At 32.9% G+C, this 19,475-nt stretch overlaps 2 long non-coding RNA genes across 2 annotated transcripts in view; both read right to left on the bottom strand.

Moving 5' to 3' along the window:
- LOC127710798 (uncharacterized) overlaps positions 1–19,475 on the bottom strand; it is a 248,828-nt gene that overhangs the window by 30,524 nt on the left and 198,829 nt on the right. The gene's annotated exons all lie outside the window — the stretch shown is intronic.
- Positions 6,085–6,904, bottom strand: LOC127710802 (uncharacterized). Its single transcript, XR_007986342.1, has 2 exons — positions 6,825–6,904; positions 6,085–6,399 (listed from the first exon to the last, which is right to left on the bottom strand). It is a non-coding gene; the product is annotated as an uncharacterized LOC127710802 (long non-coding RNA).

Genomic DNA, 19,475 nt, shown 5'->3' with positions numbered 1-19,475 from the left:
TACGAGCAACTTGAATGATTTAATGATCAACGATTGTTATTTGTCTCATTGATAACTGCATCCCATCTCATTATTGTTTTATAATAAGAGCACAAACGTGATTATATCAGATGAATAAATTCTTAAGCATACTGTTGATAGAGCTATATATTGAGTCACATTTTTAGGTGACAACCAACATGTATACAGTCTCAAGCACAACTTTTACCCAGAATAATATCTGTAATAAAACCTAATCGTCTAATCTCTAACGCGTGCCACTTGTTACGTGGTGATTTAGAAAGAACCAAATGTGAAAAAGATGTTTATGTTGGTTATTATATATGTTATAGAACATGTCATTTAACAACTGGCAACAAAAGTTCCTCACTAATAGAATTGACTCATATCGACATTTACTAGTAAATGATAATCACAATAAAGATCAAATCCATTTTTTGCATGCTCATGCATCTCATTTAACATACAGTACCCGTGTCTATATCGAACAAACATCGTAGTACAAACAAATTACATGTGGCGGTCTATACATAGTGCTGTAAATGAAGTAAAGTAAAAGAGGACACAATAAAATGGTACGGGATCCTCCTTTAATGAGGTGTTCATTTTCCAAGACAGAAAGGGGGTAGTTATAACAATTTAGAGGATAAACAAAAGTGCGAAAACGTTAAGATTGATTATCATTAGCTAATATAGTGGCATTTCCGTTTATATGTCTTTTCTATATTGTCATGGACCTTTCCTTTTCTCTTCAATATTGCCATTTTCTTTTGCATGTCTCTTTAATCTTGTTATTATCTTTTATGTCTCGTCAATATTGTCATTTTGTTTTGCATGTCTCTTCAATATTTACATTTACCCTATGGGGCATGATGCTTGATAGTCAATTAATTATTAACCCTCATGCATGTCAGGAATTTTAAGTTGCGTAAATGATCAATGTCAATTTCAAATGGTAAGAAAGATTGAGATATTACAATCACGTCCGTCTCTTTAATCTCCAAAAGTTCGTCTATAAATTTAAAAAGGCAATGCAATATATGGGATTACTGAATGAATTTAATTGATAATGATTTCACATTTTATTATAATCAGGCAATTTTTATAAAATATTGATAGGGAGACTGTCTATAAAAGTCTGCATTGTACAATTATGTCTAATGTACGGCTCCAAAGATAAAACAATTATTTCAAACAACATAAATGTATGTAATTGGATAACATACATTTGAATAATAATTTGCTTAATTAAGAAATCTCGAGGTACTGTAAAAAAATTACAAAATTATACCGCCCCTTGCAAGGTTCATGCTTTTGTAAAAAACACTCCGTCCTCCGATATTGAAATTAAAAACAAAATGAGAGGTCACATTGACAACAGATGGTTCAGAGGATATTCCACCAACTTCTGATTAGGGGTTGAGGAAAAGAAGGGGATATAGAAGTGTTCTGTAGTGTGTATATGAATTTCTGAAAGTAATGGCGTAACTCATTGATCAAAATACAAAATAAGAATTGCGCATTACCAATAAATGGTTAAAATTGTGAGACATTTTTAATAAATTGTAAACGAGTTTTAGAATGATTTGAAACAAAATGCGAACACCGAAATAAAGCAATAAAAATTTTCCTTATTTCGGTAAGGAAAACCAAAAACTATTCTTATAGAAAAACAAATTATAAAGTATGCTATATCAATTCATGATAAAAGATTGCAAACAATTTCAACGAATATCAATGAATTGGGAGAAGGAATCTAGAGTCCATAGTTTGGTACAGGATATCCTAAATAATATGATTTTGATTTAAAACTGTATTAGGAGTTACATAATAGCATGATTATGCTAGGGATGATATGGTTAAAACGTGACAACTATGAATAAAATTGTATTAATGTGGATCATCACTATATATTTCTTCAGATAGAATTTTCGTATACTTTACCAAAATGGAGATTTTTCCATGCTTTAAAAAAAATATAATCCAAAGTATGGGTCACTATGCTATTTTTCAAGCTACATGTCGTTCAAATTTGCTCAATTTTGCAAAGATTATTTATAAAAAACACTTTTTGTGTATAAAAAGAGATCTATGAGATAGAACTTTAAAATAGAATATGAGAAGATAGGTTTTATAAAATGCTTGAAGAAAATAAAAATAAAAAGGATGTCACTGAAATTGTTTTTTTTTTGCTACGAGTAAAAATGAAAATTTCACTATCATTCCAGTATAAAACATTTTACTTTAAGAGTTATCTCCTCTTAGTTGACAAATATGACAAATTGAATCGAACAAAAACACTTATTTAGTATATTTTAAAACAGTCTATTTAATGCAATAAATCACTTATTTTTCTTTATTTAAACGAAGAATTTAACACATTAGTTGCCAATCTGTCTAAATATTTGCAGATTTAAGCAAATAACTTCACCAATTGTGTACTGCTATTTTACAATCCAAGATGGGACTATACAGTTAATCTAACATACAGATTATGGCGTGATGATTTTCTAGCACTTATGAATTTTGCTAGTTCCCTAAAGATATTTTGCCTTTTTTTTAAGGAGTTGCTGAACATGACAAAATGAAAACTCTCTTAATAGAGAAATGAGATAATCCAAGTCCAAAAATTAGCAAGAAGAACCTTAAGAATATTCCAAAACTATAAAAGAATTGCACAAGGCATTATATGGATAATATTGTGAGAAAATTTCAATGAATCATATTTATTGTTACGAGGAGAAACGGGTACATAATGGGTATCACTAAACACACAATGGCGAAGTCCATGCTTCGGTGAGGAAAACCCAAAACGGTCCGTGCTAAAACACAAAATAAGAGGTGTTAACAGGCATTATATGGTAAAGGCTGTGAGAAAGATTAATTATATCCTGATAAGGGGCATAAAGGAGAAACTGATATAAACATGTGTATTATAGTTGGATAGTGTGTCAAATTATATAGTCATACAAGTAAACACAATTATATTTTAAAGATGAATAAATGAAATAGTAAATGCCAAAAAAAAAAAAATTGACAGGAGAACGATTCTATGAAATTTACATTAAATTCTGTAAATTGGTTCAGGAGCAGTTGCGGATACAAAAGTGGAACAAAAACACGAAAAACCTGACAAAAACGAATTCCCATATCACTATGTACCGCCTGCTTTGGAAAGTGGGCAGTATAATGATATACCTAGATGGCAACAGCAGTATACTGATGTAAATGTATTTCTAATATATAAATCAGGATAAAGTACTGAGGGAATCGCGTCGAACTGAACTACTATCATTGGACTACAACTTATGTCAATTTGACAAGATATGGAATATGACAACATCGGTTAATTAAAAAAACAGACAAAATTCTATGAAACCAAAATACATGTCGCTAATAAGTTGGGATACAAATAAGTCAGAACGATCTACTAATTGCACGATGACCATAAGACTTCTGAAGTGTTGATTTCAGTCGATATTCTTCAGAACCATGATATGTATTATTAACACGACCCTGTTAAGGAAATTCGTGCAAATATGAGCATGCACGCTCGTAACGTATCAATTAGGACATGTAAACGCCATATTCATCTTAGTTTCCATGAGGGAGTTTGAATTTTAATGTCTGAATACTTTTTAAATTTTTTCAACGGATAATTTGGAAAGGTTTGGTAGTTATCATGTTATTATCGAAGTACGTACTAATGAGCAGCTAGATAAGTTTATTTAGAAGACCTCCTAGTTTCGGCTTTATGCTTTATTTAATTTTGAAAGGGATTTCGGAGATTCAAGCACTTGTTAAAACATACTTTAGGAAATTATATTGAAGTGATTTGAATATAATTTTAACGGTGTTTTTCAAGTTAAAAGTTAAAAAGTTTCTATAACCTATTCATTTTATAGAATATGTAGTGTACGTAACTGAAAATGAGATTGATGGAAGTTCAATTATTTGTAAAACAGATACTGTGAATTCAAATGGCTTTCCCATTGTAGACAGGAATAGCAGAATATGTTATTTCAGTGTCAGAGAAGCCAGAGGGGTTATTAGAAATGTAAGTGCAATAATCGTTGTCAATATAATGGAATGTTATGCGACTGTCATACAAGTGAGAGGTTTAGCTAGTTATAAAACCAGGTTTAATCCACCATTTTCTACATAAGAAAATGCCTGTCCCAAGTCAGGAATATGACAATTGTTATCCATTTGTTTGATGTGTTTGAGCTTTTGATTTTGCCACTTGATTTCGGACTTTCCGTTTTGAATTTTCCTCGGAGTTCAGTATTTTTGTTAATTTACTTTTAACATAACAGTTAATTTAGAATTATATAATCTTGTATGACATTATATTGAAGTACAATTTAAGTGGAATATTTGCCGCAAACGAGTGGAATGCACCTGTCACATGATATGAAAAGTTAATAACGGCTTAACTGCAATAAAAATGGTGAAAAGGTAACCAAACAGTGATAACAAACTTTTTTTAAATCTAGATTGATAGGATGACTAAACTTCTTTTTTGTTTTTTATCTTAATTGATATGATGACAGGTATCATGTTAATATTTACTTTTATAATGAAGTACATGTTTACTACAGGTAAGGATATGTGGTAACAGTAAATAAAATGACCAGTGTATAGGGATATAATGAAATGTTATTAAACAATACTATGTGATACACGATAAAAAAAAAACCAAAAAAAAAAAAAAAACCCAAAAAAAACCCTTGCAATTTGTGACGTTTTGTACAACATTTCGTATGAATGGAATCATTCTTATGGTAATCTTTCATCGAACTACCATTGTCACGATAATCACAGCTTTCGGACTACAAAAGACCTTCATCCGTGGCCCTCCTAAATCAAAACAGATGGTAAACCTATCAAAAACGACGTAAAAGAACATTCGCAAGCAAGTGTAAAACCATCATTATTTTGAATAATCTAAAATGGTCATCAACATGTGTACAGCAAATTGCCGTGTCAATGCTATTTAATGTCTGCACATGAGGTGTTGGCGTCTAGCTTGATGATACACTCGTTGATAAACGTTTACCAGCTGATTGTAAAGGCTAAACTAGAATACCAGGCCTATATGTTAGTGAACAAGACAAGAAAATTTCGTCTATCGTCTACATACAACTAACAGTGGCACACTAAGCACTCCGTTGACAATTTAGGTTCAAAATGACTAAGATATGTACTAGCTCCTATTGGTCGTAAATATAAACGCTATGGATTGAATATACAAAAATAACAATTTTTCTTCATTTCGTACAGCACTGGGTCGATACCTCTGCTGGTGTACTATCAGTCCCGAGGGTAACATCAGTTCAGTAGTGAATACTTCGGTACTTTTTGGTAATATAGCTCTTCAACTGTTTTGGTTCTTGTACATCGTGGGCTTTTTTAAATATTCGGCTTTGAGCGTTCCTGATGGAAGTAAATCCAGAAAAGACAATTTATAACGTATTGGTTTTTTTTATTTTTTTGGAGCAAATAAACCTGCATCTTAATATAACATTAACTTTTAAGGCATGCTTTGTATTGAATACAGTGTGACTCAATAGATTTTATTAATATCCCAAATTATATCCATTGATACATGTAAACTATTTTTCCTAAATATTTCACTATTCGTAACATTTAAACTTAATTACTGGAAATGTATAGGTAAACGGTTTATGATCGATTTGAAGTTGAGATACATATATATCATATGACTTAACTCCACCACATGTTTGGTAAAGAGATTATGAAACAGCGATCCCACCTTAAATGTTTAATTAAAGAAATCGTCCAAAAAATCTGTAGAATTATAGATTTCATGAATGAATGTTTGTACATATTATCATCTATTGAAAACAACTAGATGTGTTTCCGTGTATCCAACAAAATTCTTTGTTGTCAATGCATTTACATGCCAAAAGTATTCATTAGATTCTTATAAATACATATTTCGTTTAAAAATCTTGTCATCGTAAACAAACACGAGCGTCTTTATGCAGTGCATTAATAACCCCCCAGAGATAATAAAAAGCAGTTCCGTTAAAAATGAGCATGTTCAATAACTGTGATAAATGATAGTTAACAATACTTTAATTCATAAATCTATCGACAAATCAAAATGTCAGATAAATGTTAATTTCAGATCGTAGATTAATGTAACAATTCAATATGCATAGATAAACACGTTCTCTGCACTGCTCAAAATGTTATGTTTGAAATTTTCCTGTTGTTATTCAGAAATACAACCATCACAGCAGCATTGCTTTTCTTTGACACTGCAGAAATGTTTCGAGCCACAACCATTGGCGAGACATCCCTGTCTGCAACCAGCATCGTTACTGCAGTAACTTTTAAAGCACTTAACAGCAGCATCAGTATGATCCAAACCTAAAACAAATTGTTTCTTTTTCATTAAAAAATCTGTTTAATAGTCAGGTTATGATTAGTTGGCAAAATCTTTATAGTCACTACATGGATAAAAATAGAGGTTTCCGAATATCTGACAAATCGTCAAAATCAAGAGTTGCTAACATCGTTAACATCTTATCTTTATGTTTTATTTAAAGTGACAAAAATGGGTTGGTTTACGGCATCAATGAGTATCAATAACTCATGTTATTAAAAGTATTGCATATGTTTTTCTGTTAGAAATGACCATATTGGTAGTTTTGGTATTTACAAATATACATTGAGCTGAATTTAAACGTGCTAGCTCACAATCGAGCCTAGAACCATTCTTCTGCTTCCGAGCCAATCAGTCTTTAAACCATAATATGATAATTGCATAACACGATACACTTACGTGAACTTACCCGACAAACATATCAATACAATGCAAAAGACAAAGAAGGCTCTCATTATGCAGTAGTCCTGCAAGATAAATAAAGGCAACAGTAGTATACCGCTGTGCAATAGTCATAAATCGATTAAGCGAAAACAAATCTGGGTTACAAACTAAAACCGAGGGAAACACATCAATCGCATTAAGATCAAATAGAAGCGATTAAAATCTCATTATGTAATCTTTATAGAAGCTTATGTGCGGGAAAGTGATCAAATGCAAAATTAATTATATATGTGACATTTTAAACAGTCTTTGATGGGTTTTTGAGTACTCATTGTTACGCATATTACTTAAGCTTACAACTGACATTGACTGATATTTACGACATCTTTGGAACAACTTTTTGGAATTTTAATATGGTCAACTTTGAACTTGATTTGATATTCCATTTGTTTTGATTTTACGCTTCTTTTGAGTATTAAGTAGATGCGCGTCTGGCGTACTATATCATTAGTCTGATTTAAAAAAAAATACGACTGTTATTATAATAATAATAATAATAATAATAATAATAATAATAACAATAATGATAATAATAAAAATGAAATAGTGAGAATTTTTTCAACATCCATCATCTAATTTCACATAAAACATGTTAAAGGTGAATAAAATCTACAATTACAATCATTGGACGCTATTACAAAATTTCATACCTTCTGTACTAAGGTAATTAAACTTACCTGTCTTACTTGAACTATGTATAATAAAATTAAACGTATTTAGTCTACCTTTAAATAGTGTATCGTTTAATAAGACGGACAAGGACATGATAATCAAAGTTATTTTCATTGGTAGGACATGTGGTCCAGGATATGTTTGTTTTCCGTGAAAAGAAGGCTGATATTTTTTTGTAGCGGAAACATAAGGTATAAAAACTAACAATGATTTATTCCTTTTAGCCGTCTGAGTACTTGTCATATTAATTTTATCATTTTATAATTTGATCACTGGATTTGTTTGGACTACATATATTATTTTGTATCTGTAACGTTATTTTACGTAGCAAATAAGTTTAATAATTGTACATGGTCTAAAACTGTTTAAACATTGATAATTAACTGATATAACAAGACAAGCAAATTAGCGAAAATCGCACAATCTTCAAAACTTATAAAAAACGACTTTTGAAAAACTTAGTAATTAATTCATAAGTTCTGAAAAAGGTATATTTTATGACGGTATGATACTAAACCCCTAACGGGAGGGATTGTACTTGATTTTCATATGATGAAGACATAATCTTTCAATCAGTTTAATTGAGGTCTGGAGCTGGCATGTCAGTAACTGCTAGTAGTCCTTTGTTCGTTTATATATTATTGTCATTTTGTTTATTTTCTCTTGTTTACTATTCTGACATCGGACTCGGACTTCTCTTAAACTGAGTTTTACTGTGCGTACTGTTGTACGTTTGTTTTTTCTACATTGGCTAGAGGTATAGGGGGAGGGTTGAGATCTCAAAAAACATGTTTAACCCCGCCGCATTTTTGCGCCTGTCTCAAGTCAGGAGCCTCTGGCCTTTGTTAGTCTTGTATCATTTTTAATTTTAGTTTCTTGTGTATAATTTGGAGTTTAGTATGACGTCCATTATCACTGAACTAGTATACATATTTGTTTAGGGGCCAGCTGAAGGACGCCTCCGGGTGCGGGAGTTTCTCGCTGCATTGAAGACCCATTGGTGGCCTTCGGCTGTTGTCTGCTCTATGGTTGAGTTGTTGTCTCTTTGACACATTCCCCATTTCCATTCTCAATTTTATAAATAGATTTAAAAAGGGCGTTTCAAACGTTACCAAATCCAATAAAAAATTATTAAGATGAGCATGTTAACTATTGAGTTTGGAAAATATACATCTCCGAATTGATACGATATTCCAAAGAGTGCATTTTTCTATCATGATTTCATTGGTATAATGCTGCTGCTCACAAGAAAAATACTGAACCAGAGGCTCCTAATGGTAAAGTTAAAGTCATTCCTTCAAAAATTTACGGACACAACTAGGATTTAGTTGACCGTTTTTTTTTAATATTTGAGTCGCTGATATCTTCCAATTTTCGTAGCTACAATCCTCTTTCCCTCGATTGTGCAATCACCTTATTTATACTTGCAATGACTACATCCATGGATGACACATATGGGGAAGTGTCTGCACACCATTTCGGATAACTCGAGAGGTATCACTCCAACATTTTTGCGCGGTTGGTGTTGGTCAGTCTTTAGTTGTAAATGTATCGTTTTTCGTCAACTTATCAATCTAAGATGGAAGATTTAAAAAAAAAAGCGCCATAAGTTAAATTGCAGTCTTAAAACTTTAAATACCAGAAAATACGTAAAATCTGTAATCTTACCGATAAATTGTGTCCTTTTCCTGGATGTGACATTTTGTTTATGTTAGAAATCGCATGGCTGCATTAGTGAGGATAGGGGACAAGGAGTCTAAGTATGACTTGTTGAGGATAGGGAAAATGGAGTCTTAGTATGCATTATTGAGGTTTGAGGCATATGAGTCTTAGTGTGCATTATTGAGGATAGGGCAAAAGGAGTCTAAGTCTGCCTTGTTGAGGATAGGGGAAATTGAGTCTAAGTATGCATTGTTGAGGATGGGAGAAAGGGAGTTTAGGTATCTAATATGGAGGATTGGGGACAGTGAGCCTAAGAATGCATTGTCAAGGGTGAGGGAAAGGGAGTCAAAGTATGCATTGTTGAAGTTAAGGGAAAGGGAATCTTAGTATGAATTGTCGAGGTAGGGGAAAGGGAGTCTAAGTATGCATTGTAGAGGGTGGAGAAAGTGGGACAAGTATGCATTGTCGAGGGTGGATGAAGGGAGTCTGAGTATGCATTGTCGAGGGGGTCGAGGAAAGGGTATCTAGGTATGCATTTAAAAATGGGGTTCCAAATAAGGCTTAGACAATCTATACCTGTCGTCGAAAAAACAAAAGTGTTTCAAAAAAATGTAGTCATTGTTGAGGTTGGTGGAAAGGGATTCTTACTATGTATTGTCGAGGTTGGGAGAAAAATTGTAGAGAATGTGGGAAAGGGAGTCTAAGTATGTATTGTTGAATTGAGGACATGGAGACTAGTATGAATTGTTGAGGGTTAGAGAAAGGGAGTCTACGTAATACTGTATTGTAAAAGGAGGGACAAAGGCAGTCTTTAGACATATCATCGGGAATTGAGCGCAACAATTTTACTATCATGAAATAATTTTTTTTATAAAGAGTAGCTTCACAAAATCTTAACATCGAAATATTAACATTATTGTAGAATTTCCGTACCGATCCATTCTTACCAAATAATGACGAAAAAGTGAGATGAGTTTTCTATAACATGGTGTATACCTATAATATCATTGACATCGGTTTATAAGTAAGCAAACTTTAGAAAAAGAGAGGCGATGGATACTAAAGGGACATTCAAACTAACAAGTCAAAAATGCCATGGCTAAAAAAGACAAAGACAAACACACAAACAACAGTACACAAAACACAACATAGAAAACCACGGACTGAACAACACGAACCCCACCAAAATGACAATGCAATGGCCATGTTATGGCAAAAAACAAAAAAAACTACGAAAAGACAACTGACTTTATGATGTAAGATGATATCAATTTCCTATAAATTGGAATGACAGTGATAAATTTCGGTATAAAAATTAAAAAAATTGGTATGATTGCCAATGATCAACCAATCATATTTCCTGGTTTTATTAATCTAATCAGTAGTTTAGCCTAAACTCTAGTTTGGTTGTCACTTCAAACTTAATTTGAAGTTTATAATTTTCATTAAAATATTCTGACTGGATTAAAGATTGAATTGCAATTTGGTTGAAGATTTTGAATTTATAAACATTACTTTTATGAGGGTCTAGGTGGGGTTTACAAAATAGAAAATAAGGGGCCAATACAGCAGAAAAACAAAGAAGACAGAACAATAGGCCAAAAAATGGAAGAATAGAGAACAATGTGGTACTAGACTTCAAAGAAGAGAGAATAAAAGGCATGAAATATAATGAATAGAAAAAATGACATAAAAACTGACATTAAAGAAATACAGGATTAAAAGACCCCTCCAGACCCTTTCTTTATCTTTTTTGAATTAACTGTATTGATGAGGGCTGTACGATGACCTATACTTGCTTATATCCACAATATCTTTACTCTAAAATGCTGGTGGATAGTTGTCTCATTGACAATCTTACCACATCTCCTTACTTTTTATTTTGGCATATATGAAAAAAATCTGTCTGTAAATCCATACAGTGAATACCATATGTTACCAATGCCCTACAATGCTAGATGTGAAAACAAAGATTTAAAAATCTGCTGATGAAATCTGTTGTTCTTCGGACCCCTCCCCTCTTTTTGCAACCGCATCTGTGAAAACAGCGATACTCTTATCCAATGGTACCGAAAAAAACAAACAAATTACATTTTTGGCGAAAGTGCATAACAAGATGAAAAACATTTCATATTGACAGACAAACAACAGCTCATTTTAATAATTAAAATGAAAATTAGCGTTCTCAGTTTACAAAGGGGAGTTACTCGTTGTGAAGCCAATAGAGCGTTTTAAAAACAACGATTTATCCGAAACCAAAACACTGTGCTAACATATGGTAAAGAATACAGATAATCGGAGTAGTATAGAAAATGTACCCGAAACTGAAAAAGGTACAAATTGTGAAATGATTGACATTTGAATTTGATATTATATGCTATATATAAAAGTACAATACTTTGCAACGAGTTTTGTTATAAATTTGAGATGCTAAGCTGTTCATAGTTGTCTTCAATGATATTTTTACACATGAGCATGCCCTTTTATTACAATTTATTTCTCAGTATTTTACTTTCTATTTCGGGTGGTTACGTGACTCTTTCCCGATCAATTTCAAGTGGCGAATAATCTTAACATCACAGCGTAAATATATTTGTTTTCATTCTGAAACACCCCTTAAAGACACAAATAAATATGATTTGCAAAATATATGTGGATGAACTTCATTCAAGATATTTTATAATGCATATACTTATGTTCAGAAACATTTGTTCATTGAGTCGATGGTAAGCTTGATCATATTTTCTGCTCACGGATCATTGGCTACAACTCTGGGAAACAATTTTTGGTTTGGTTTGTGTTGCTCAGCCTTTGGTTTGCTATGTTACGTTTTGTATTCTGTTATTTGTCTTTTCGTAGTTTTTTTTGTTTTTTGCCATAACATGGCAATTTTAAATTCCTTTGGTATATTATTACAATACCCCATGAAAACCCGGGGGGGGGGGGGGGGGGGGGGAAGGGGGGTGGGAGGGGATACACACTTAAAGACAATGTCTAAGAGACACTCTTCTATTGAAGAAGGACAGAGTTAACATGTTGGATGACTTTTGTAGAAGCTAGGTTGCCGTATTCATGAAACATTCCAAATATTATCTTCTTTGCAATTGATGAAAAACATTTAGATGTTATCCACTTAATTTGTTTACTTTTCTATGTTGTTTGTTGTTGTCTCATTGAAGTACATCTACAGCTCTTTTTTATCGATATTGTTTTTGAAACATTTCAATTCTACATCATACGTCATTAAATGACGCTGAATGCAGTAAATATAAAAACAAAACCCAAAACTGATAGCTGTTGAAGTATCGTCCAGGTACAACAGGAACGAGATATAAGAATTCTGTCATCGTCTATGCCTTTCTTGGATATCATTTCACTAGCCCTAAAAAGCAAATAATTGAAGATAGAGACGTTACCTTAGCTGTTTTGTTAATGAAAGATTCTGAATCAGTTCACTGCCAGGCAGCTAGTACTTTACTCACTAGCAGTAGCTGGAAATTTTTTCGCTAGGAAAAAATAGGACATCCAGCTTCATAGATCGCTGACTATCAAAGAGTTCGTGTGCGCTTTTGGCGATTTTGAGCGCTTCAGGTATAGGGGTCATCGATTGAGTCCAGTAATGGTCAGAAATTTTATAAATGATGCTTTCCGCCAAAGATGCTACTGTACTTTACGATTTAAAAGTAAAATTTGACAGGGTGTAAAGGACAATTTCATTCTTTTGGTATTAGCTCCACATGCAAGGCCAGAAGTTTGTAGAGTTTGTAACGCTATCGATTATGGAACAATTTTCCCCCTCTTTCTTCTCAAACAGTTGAGCGTAATACATATTCAAAAAATATATCATATTCCGATTGCGTTGTTAAAAGGGCAGTACACGAGTTGTGCACGATTGGAAAAAGATATGCGATAACTGTAACACCATGCTATTCCTTTAATAGACTAGCGTTAGGTTGTAGGAATTCGCCAATTGTTTGTTATAACTTGTGTAGAGCGATCTGTTGGAATGCTACTAATATCTACAACATTGAATATATATTTCACCTTATATACGATTTTCTGACTATAGATATACCCGATTCTTGCGCAGAAAAAACAATGGCTTTAATAACTACTATCTTTAAAAGACTATATTTTTTCTAAAATATATTCCACTGACTAAATACAAGGTTGTTAGCCCTTGTATAGTTATGGAATACTTGGGTATTACACTTGATGCGGAAGAGATGGAGACCTGCTTCCCGTTCAATAAAACAAATTGAATTTATCAAGTAGTTTTTAAACAGACTATCCTGTACTAAACGTGAACTTGTACAACTGTTAGGGCATTTCAATTTCGCCATGCGTGTTAAGATTCCGGATCGATCATTTATGTAATGCCTAATATCATTATCAACAACTGTCAAAAATCTTTTTTTGGTAAATTGTTAAAGGATTTCGAATTATATACAGATGCGGCTTCTACGTTTGGTGGATATTCTAAGGGGGAACGGTTTTGGCATACTTGGCCGTAAGATTTATATGCTCCATGTCAAAAGAAATTTTCCTTGGCCTTTCTAGAACTTTATCTTCTCATCGTTGCAGCCATCTTATTGGGTCATTCATGGACTACATGAAGAATCTTATTTCGATGTGGCAATGAAGCCACGGTACACATTGTTAATGAAGGTCGTTCTAGATGTTTTTTGATACTGAACCTTATTAGAATCCTTACGTTGTATGCTTGTAAAAACATTTCTGATTTCTGAGGATATGTTGATTTTTTTTTGTCGCACATTGTAACAAAAACCTGAGAATTTTACATACAACCACTAAATCGTATTTATATGGATTTCACGTTAAACCTTACTATCTCCAAAGTAACTGTGAACATCCGTTTGATTATACAAATGAATCGACACACCAAATACTCAATATGATAATCCGCTCTGTGAGAGCATAGTCTAAAACTAATTCTTCCTATTAATTTTCAGATATGGGAGAATTTTCAATTCTCTTAGATCGGGTGTTTTCTCTACCTTTAACTGATTGTATGCTAGAAACAGCTTTAAACAAGTAGCGTAACTTTTGTTTTAATAATTTATGAGTTGTGGCGAATTAACGGTTTCAATCATTTTGAATAACCTGTAGATTTAAGTGCAACATATGTTGAGATTTTTTATTCGTATGCTATTCTACACCTTATAACTTCTAAGACAGATTTCTTTCGCATAGGTGTCAATATACAGCTTCATAAATCTGATCATACTATTTGTCCTTTCTCAGCTATCAAAAAATGTATTGCAATCAGGAAGGGAAGAGAGGCATCTTTTGTTTTAGGATCCATTGTTTATCAAAGGAAATTGTAGCGCTTTAGGCAGAATGTTTTCTTAAAATTGGTCGACGGACATCGGACAGTTATTGTCGTTACATTCGAATTTCCAAGGACACGATTCGCAAAGCACAAAAAGGTTTGACATTGTCTTATAATATCTGAGTCATTTTAGATATGTGGACATAATCGAACGTGTATGTGTGTTCTTTAACAAAACAGCAAATGTAATTTTACTGTGGATTTAGGACCATAATTGAAGATTAATATGAATAAATATATGGATACATAAAGGCAACAGTAGTAATAAACTTTACTTTCTTATGAAGTATTAAGCCATTAGAAGAGTTGTTGATTTTTCGGAATACGCTTGGACATATCGTCGTGTGAGTATTATATTTCCCGTTTAGTAGTAGTGATAAAAAATTTAATTTGAATTGTATAATAGTTGTATAGGAATACAAAACATTGCACTTTAATCTCAAATATATATAGCTATCTTCATTTTTATCAAAAGTGGACCTATTACACTATAAGATGCACACGACAATATCTTTATAAAATATCGTCTAGCAGAGGAAATAATGTACTTTCACTTTCAGCATAATCTGTAGTGACAATTATGTGATTCGAATAAACCTGTTTTTAGATGATATAGCCGTGTCAAGAGTTGCTGGTTTTCCTTGATCTATGTGGACTTATCTCTTATTATAATTAACTGAGCTCGTATCATTTGTTTTTTGTTGTCGTGAGCTATGTATTTCAAATTATATCTTGCAGCAAACGTGAAAATTAACAGATGTGAACTTTAGCATGTTTAGTTTTTCTAAATATTTCGCCACGTTCGTTCTTGTTTTCCTAGGCCATGGTGTTGCCTATTTTTTTACTTTTGATTTTATATTGTCCATTGACGTCTTTTATCTTGTTTGTTTCTTACTTTGTCCAAACCAATTTGTAGAAGACCTTCTCATATAAGTGTTAATTTTTATTTCAAGTTTTATTGGATAGATATAATCAAATATAGTAATCAACCAAGTCTCAATGATAACATTTTGCTGTTTGTATTTTCATTTATTTACTAAAACATTATCCATTATCAAATTCAAACTTGGATGGTCTATCATGTATTGGTTAAGATCCTTTTTGTTCTTAATAATCGTTCTGCTTGTCCAACACTTACACAACCTTCACAACAACACTCGTTGTTTCCGACGCACCTCGCTGATCCTGCACAGAATTTCTCAAAACAGAAAGAACTGCAACCATCAATATTAAAACCACAGTCCACAGTGGGAAAGCATATCTCGGTAGCATCGGTACTGGTATACTTCAATCCTATAAGATAATGACAGTTACGTTTTGAAACATCATTCTAAGTATAAGATATTTTCATATTTGAGAAATGTTATTTACAGTTATTAAATGAATAAACAGAAAATATAATATCGAAAGATTGAATCCTTTTTCTACGGTTTTCTCATTCTTTGGTTTCAAAGGTTTTAACTCCCTCAGGCAAAGTTGACCGTAGATGGATGTGGCTACTTTTTATGTCCTTTTTGGTCATATAGCTCTTCAACTGTTTCTGTTCTTATACATCCTTGGCTTTCAAATATTCGGCTTAAGCGTTCTGATGAAAGAAAATCCCTGAAATTTATAACGTGTTGTTTTTAAATTTATTGACCCTATTTTACACTCTTGTTTTTGTTTTTATTTGCCTTTTTAAAGGGAGGAGGGGGGTGGTGTGTGTATGTGTGTGTGTGTGTGTGGGGTTATTTGGTACATTAGTGTCTCATTGACATATACACCTTATTTATGTTATCCATTTGCCTAATGTTAGAGAAAATTATCATAACGGGTGCTTTATTGATATTATTGATATTTACGTTATGGAGCGAAAATTGGTAGGTTGGGTTCGACAATAAGAAATATTTGTCTTACACATGGCACACTTGAAATTATTTGTTCTTGTTTTGTTTGAATCGCCCCATTGTTCAAAGACATTTTAGAATTACTTTTAGAAGGGCTTGTATTTCCTATCATGATTTCCTTGATAGAGGATTGCTGCTCACAAGGAAGCTATTAAACCAAGAGTTCCAAATGGTGAAGTTGAAATCATCCCTTCGTAAATTTTACGGACGTAATGACTAATAGGTTGACCGTTATGGAATAATCGTTTCACAGATGATATCGGATATGTTCCTTATGTCGTACAATACCCTTCCTTTTTCACGAATGTGACCTACCGAATTAGACTATTTACCGGATTTGTAATAACATAAGCAACACAACGGGTGCCACATGTGGAGCAGGATCTGCTTACCCTTCCGGAGCACCTGAGATCACCCCCAGTTTTTGGTGGGGTTCGTGTTGCTTAGTTTTTAGTTTTCTATGTTGTGTCATCTATACTATTATTTGTCTGTTTGTCTTTTTATTTTTGGCCATGGCGTTGTCAGTTTGTTTTCGCTCTATGCGTTTGACTGTCCCTCTGGTATCTTTCGTCCCTCTTTTATTTTCCTCCTGGAATATCGTCAGGTAAGAAGCTCAGTACTTTGATAAACTGGCGTGAAAATACGAATACAATTTTTATAAATTTGCAGTAATAAAACTTAGGAAATCTTTGGATATTGAAGAATGTATCTACCTTATGCCCTACTCCATCTAAGAGTTTAAGTCTTTTCCGCTTGTATAAGTTCACCAACGTTCACATTAGAAGTTATATTTCCTTCTTTTGCTCTCAAGTATTACTGAAAGGACTGAACGGACATTATTTGTCATATTGCGCATCTAGTTTAGTCAAATGAGTACCTTTTATTAACGAACAAACAAAGTCGTTTCGATTATCATTGAACTTATGGTTATAAAAGCTTAAAAAGAGGCAACATATACCATGGTGATCTCATGTAATTTGGAAGAGTACGCAGGTCCTGTTCCACATGTGACACTGATTTTATAGTTGAATAATTAAGGGTTGCTGAACTCCCAAAATAATATTACACACTATGCGATATGGATTTTGATCATTGTCGAAGGCCGTACGGAGACATTTTGTTGTTTACTTCCTCGTTTGTTTGTCTGCGGTTGATATTTGTGTCATTGGCAATTGTATTCAGTTTTGAGGCTATATCCATTCATACCTTACAAATAGATAACACGCATGTAGCAGTAATGAACCTATTATTGAGAAAATGTTTGACAACGTTTTTTTCTCCGTGCCAGATTTGCCACTTATTAATGTTTCAGGACAAATGAATTGTGCCAATTTTACTTCCAGAGACATCTTTGGAACTTCTCACAAAGTTTGCAGACCTACAATGTGCCCCTCTCATTATTAAGTTGTTTCAAGATATTCCCGAATTTGAATCTTATGAATGCTTCCTTTTTATGAAACAACCTGACCATTTAAGTCTTTAATCCATTTTCATTTTTACCGCATTTTATTATGTTGTGCTGGTACACAGCTGTCCTATGTTAGGATGGGTTGAGCGCTCACAAAAATGCTTATCCAACAACATTTTCATTATGCATTCACTAAACCAGCAGTTCGTCATCGTTGATCGGCGTCTTTCATATTTGTTTTCATCGCTGTATGATATTTATTTGTTGTCCATTTTGAATTAATCTATGTGTTAGTTTCTTGTGAGAATAACATAAAAAAAAAAATATTTGGAAGCCAAGGATGTTTAAGAATCGAAACAGTTGAAGAGCTAAGAATGCAAGTTCATAATAAAACCTAGCATATGACATTTTAACAGTCTTTGATGAGTTTTGAAACTGTTTGAGGAATTATTCTAAAGTTTTCCAGATTTGGAAACCTAGTAATGTGTCAACAAAATTTACAAAAGACAGCACACGTTTTGTATCATCATCTTCTGCTACAGATTTCATCTGATGTTCAGCAAATTAATTATGCATAACACTGACTCGGACCGATATTTACAATACCCTTTTCACGAATGTGACCTACCGAATTAGACTACTTACCGGATTTGTAATAACATAAGCAACACGACGGATGCCACATGTGGAGCAGGATCTACTTACCCTTTCGGAGCACCTGAGATCACCCCCAGTTTGTGGTGGGGTTCGTGTTGCTTAGTCTTTAGTTTTCTATGTTGTGTCATCTGTACTATTATTTGTCTGTTTGTCTTTTTATTTTTGGCCATGGCGTTGTCAGTTTATTTTCGATCTATGAGTTTGACTGTCGCTCTGGTATCTTTCGTCCCTCTTCTTTTACGACATATTTTGGACACTTTTTAGTTTCGTCAATTTTAGTTAATTTGGCTCTCCTCTTGTTGCTTTGTTTTATTTCTACGCAATTGATGAGTCTCATGCAGATGTAACGCTCGTATGACGTAATATATTATCAGCTTGAGTTTTATCTTCTAGAAAATGGTGAAAATAATACTTCTAATTATAATAATAGTGATAATATTGATAATGAAGTAAAAATGATATTAATATTTATCATGCAATTACGTGTTCAAGTCGAATAAAATTACCTATTTCAATCACTAGAACGCTATTTCAAAATTTCTTACCTGGTGTAGTTAGGTGATTACCTGTCGTTTTAGACGTGTTAGAAAAGTAAATGCAACTTCTGGTGCTGATGTTAAAAACGAATACTACAACAGGCTAAAGAGCGGACCATTTCAAAAAGCACAGATAATCATTCGTCATGCATACCTGTATGAATGGGTTTGATACTGCTGAGGTGATTTAAAAAAGTAGAATTACAATATATTCGACAAAATACAGTACAGAATCCAGCAAAAAACATGGTCGTTATTCATATTATTTTTGTCATGATTAAAAAATTGCCGTTTTTCATATGAGTCATCAATTAATATTAATATCGTTGTTTCCCCTTTTTTTTAAATGAATAAAAAAAAAAAAAACAATGCGACCAAATCACATCCGAATCAGATTTTTTATCAGAAAAATGGTGCGTTTCATGAGCACCAATGGTTTGTT

Source organism: Mytilus californianus, unplaced genomic scaffold (assembly GCF_021869535.1).
Source record: "Mytilus californianus isolate M0D057914Y unplaced genomic scaffold, xbMytCali1.0.p SCAF_8, whole genome shotgun sequence".
Lineage (NCBI taxonomy): Eukaryota > Metazoa > Mollusca > Bivalvia > Mytilida > Mytilidae > Mytilus > Mytilus californianus.
Note: the sequence above shows the minus strand (reverse complement) of the source record. Positions and strands in the feature narration are given on the sequence as shown.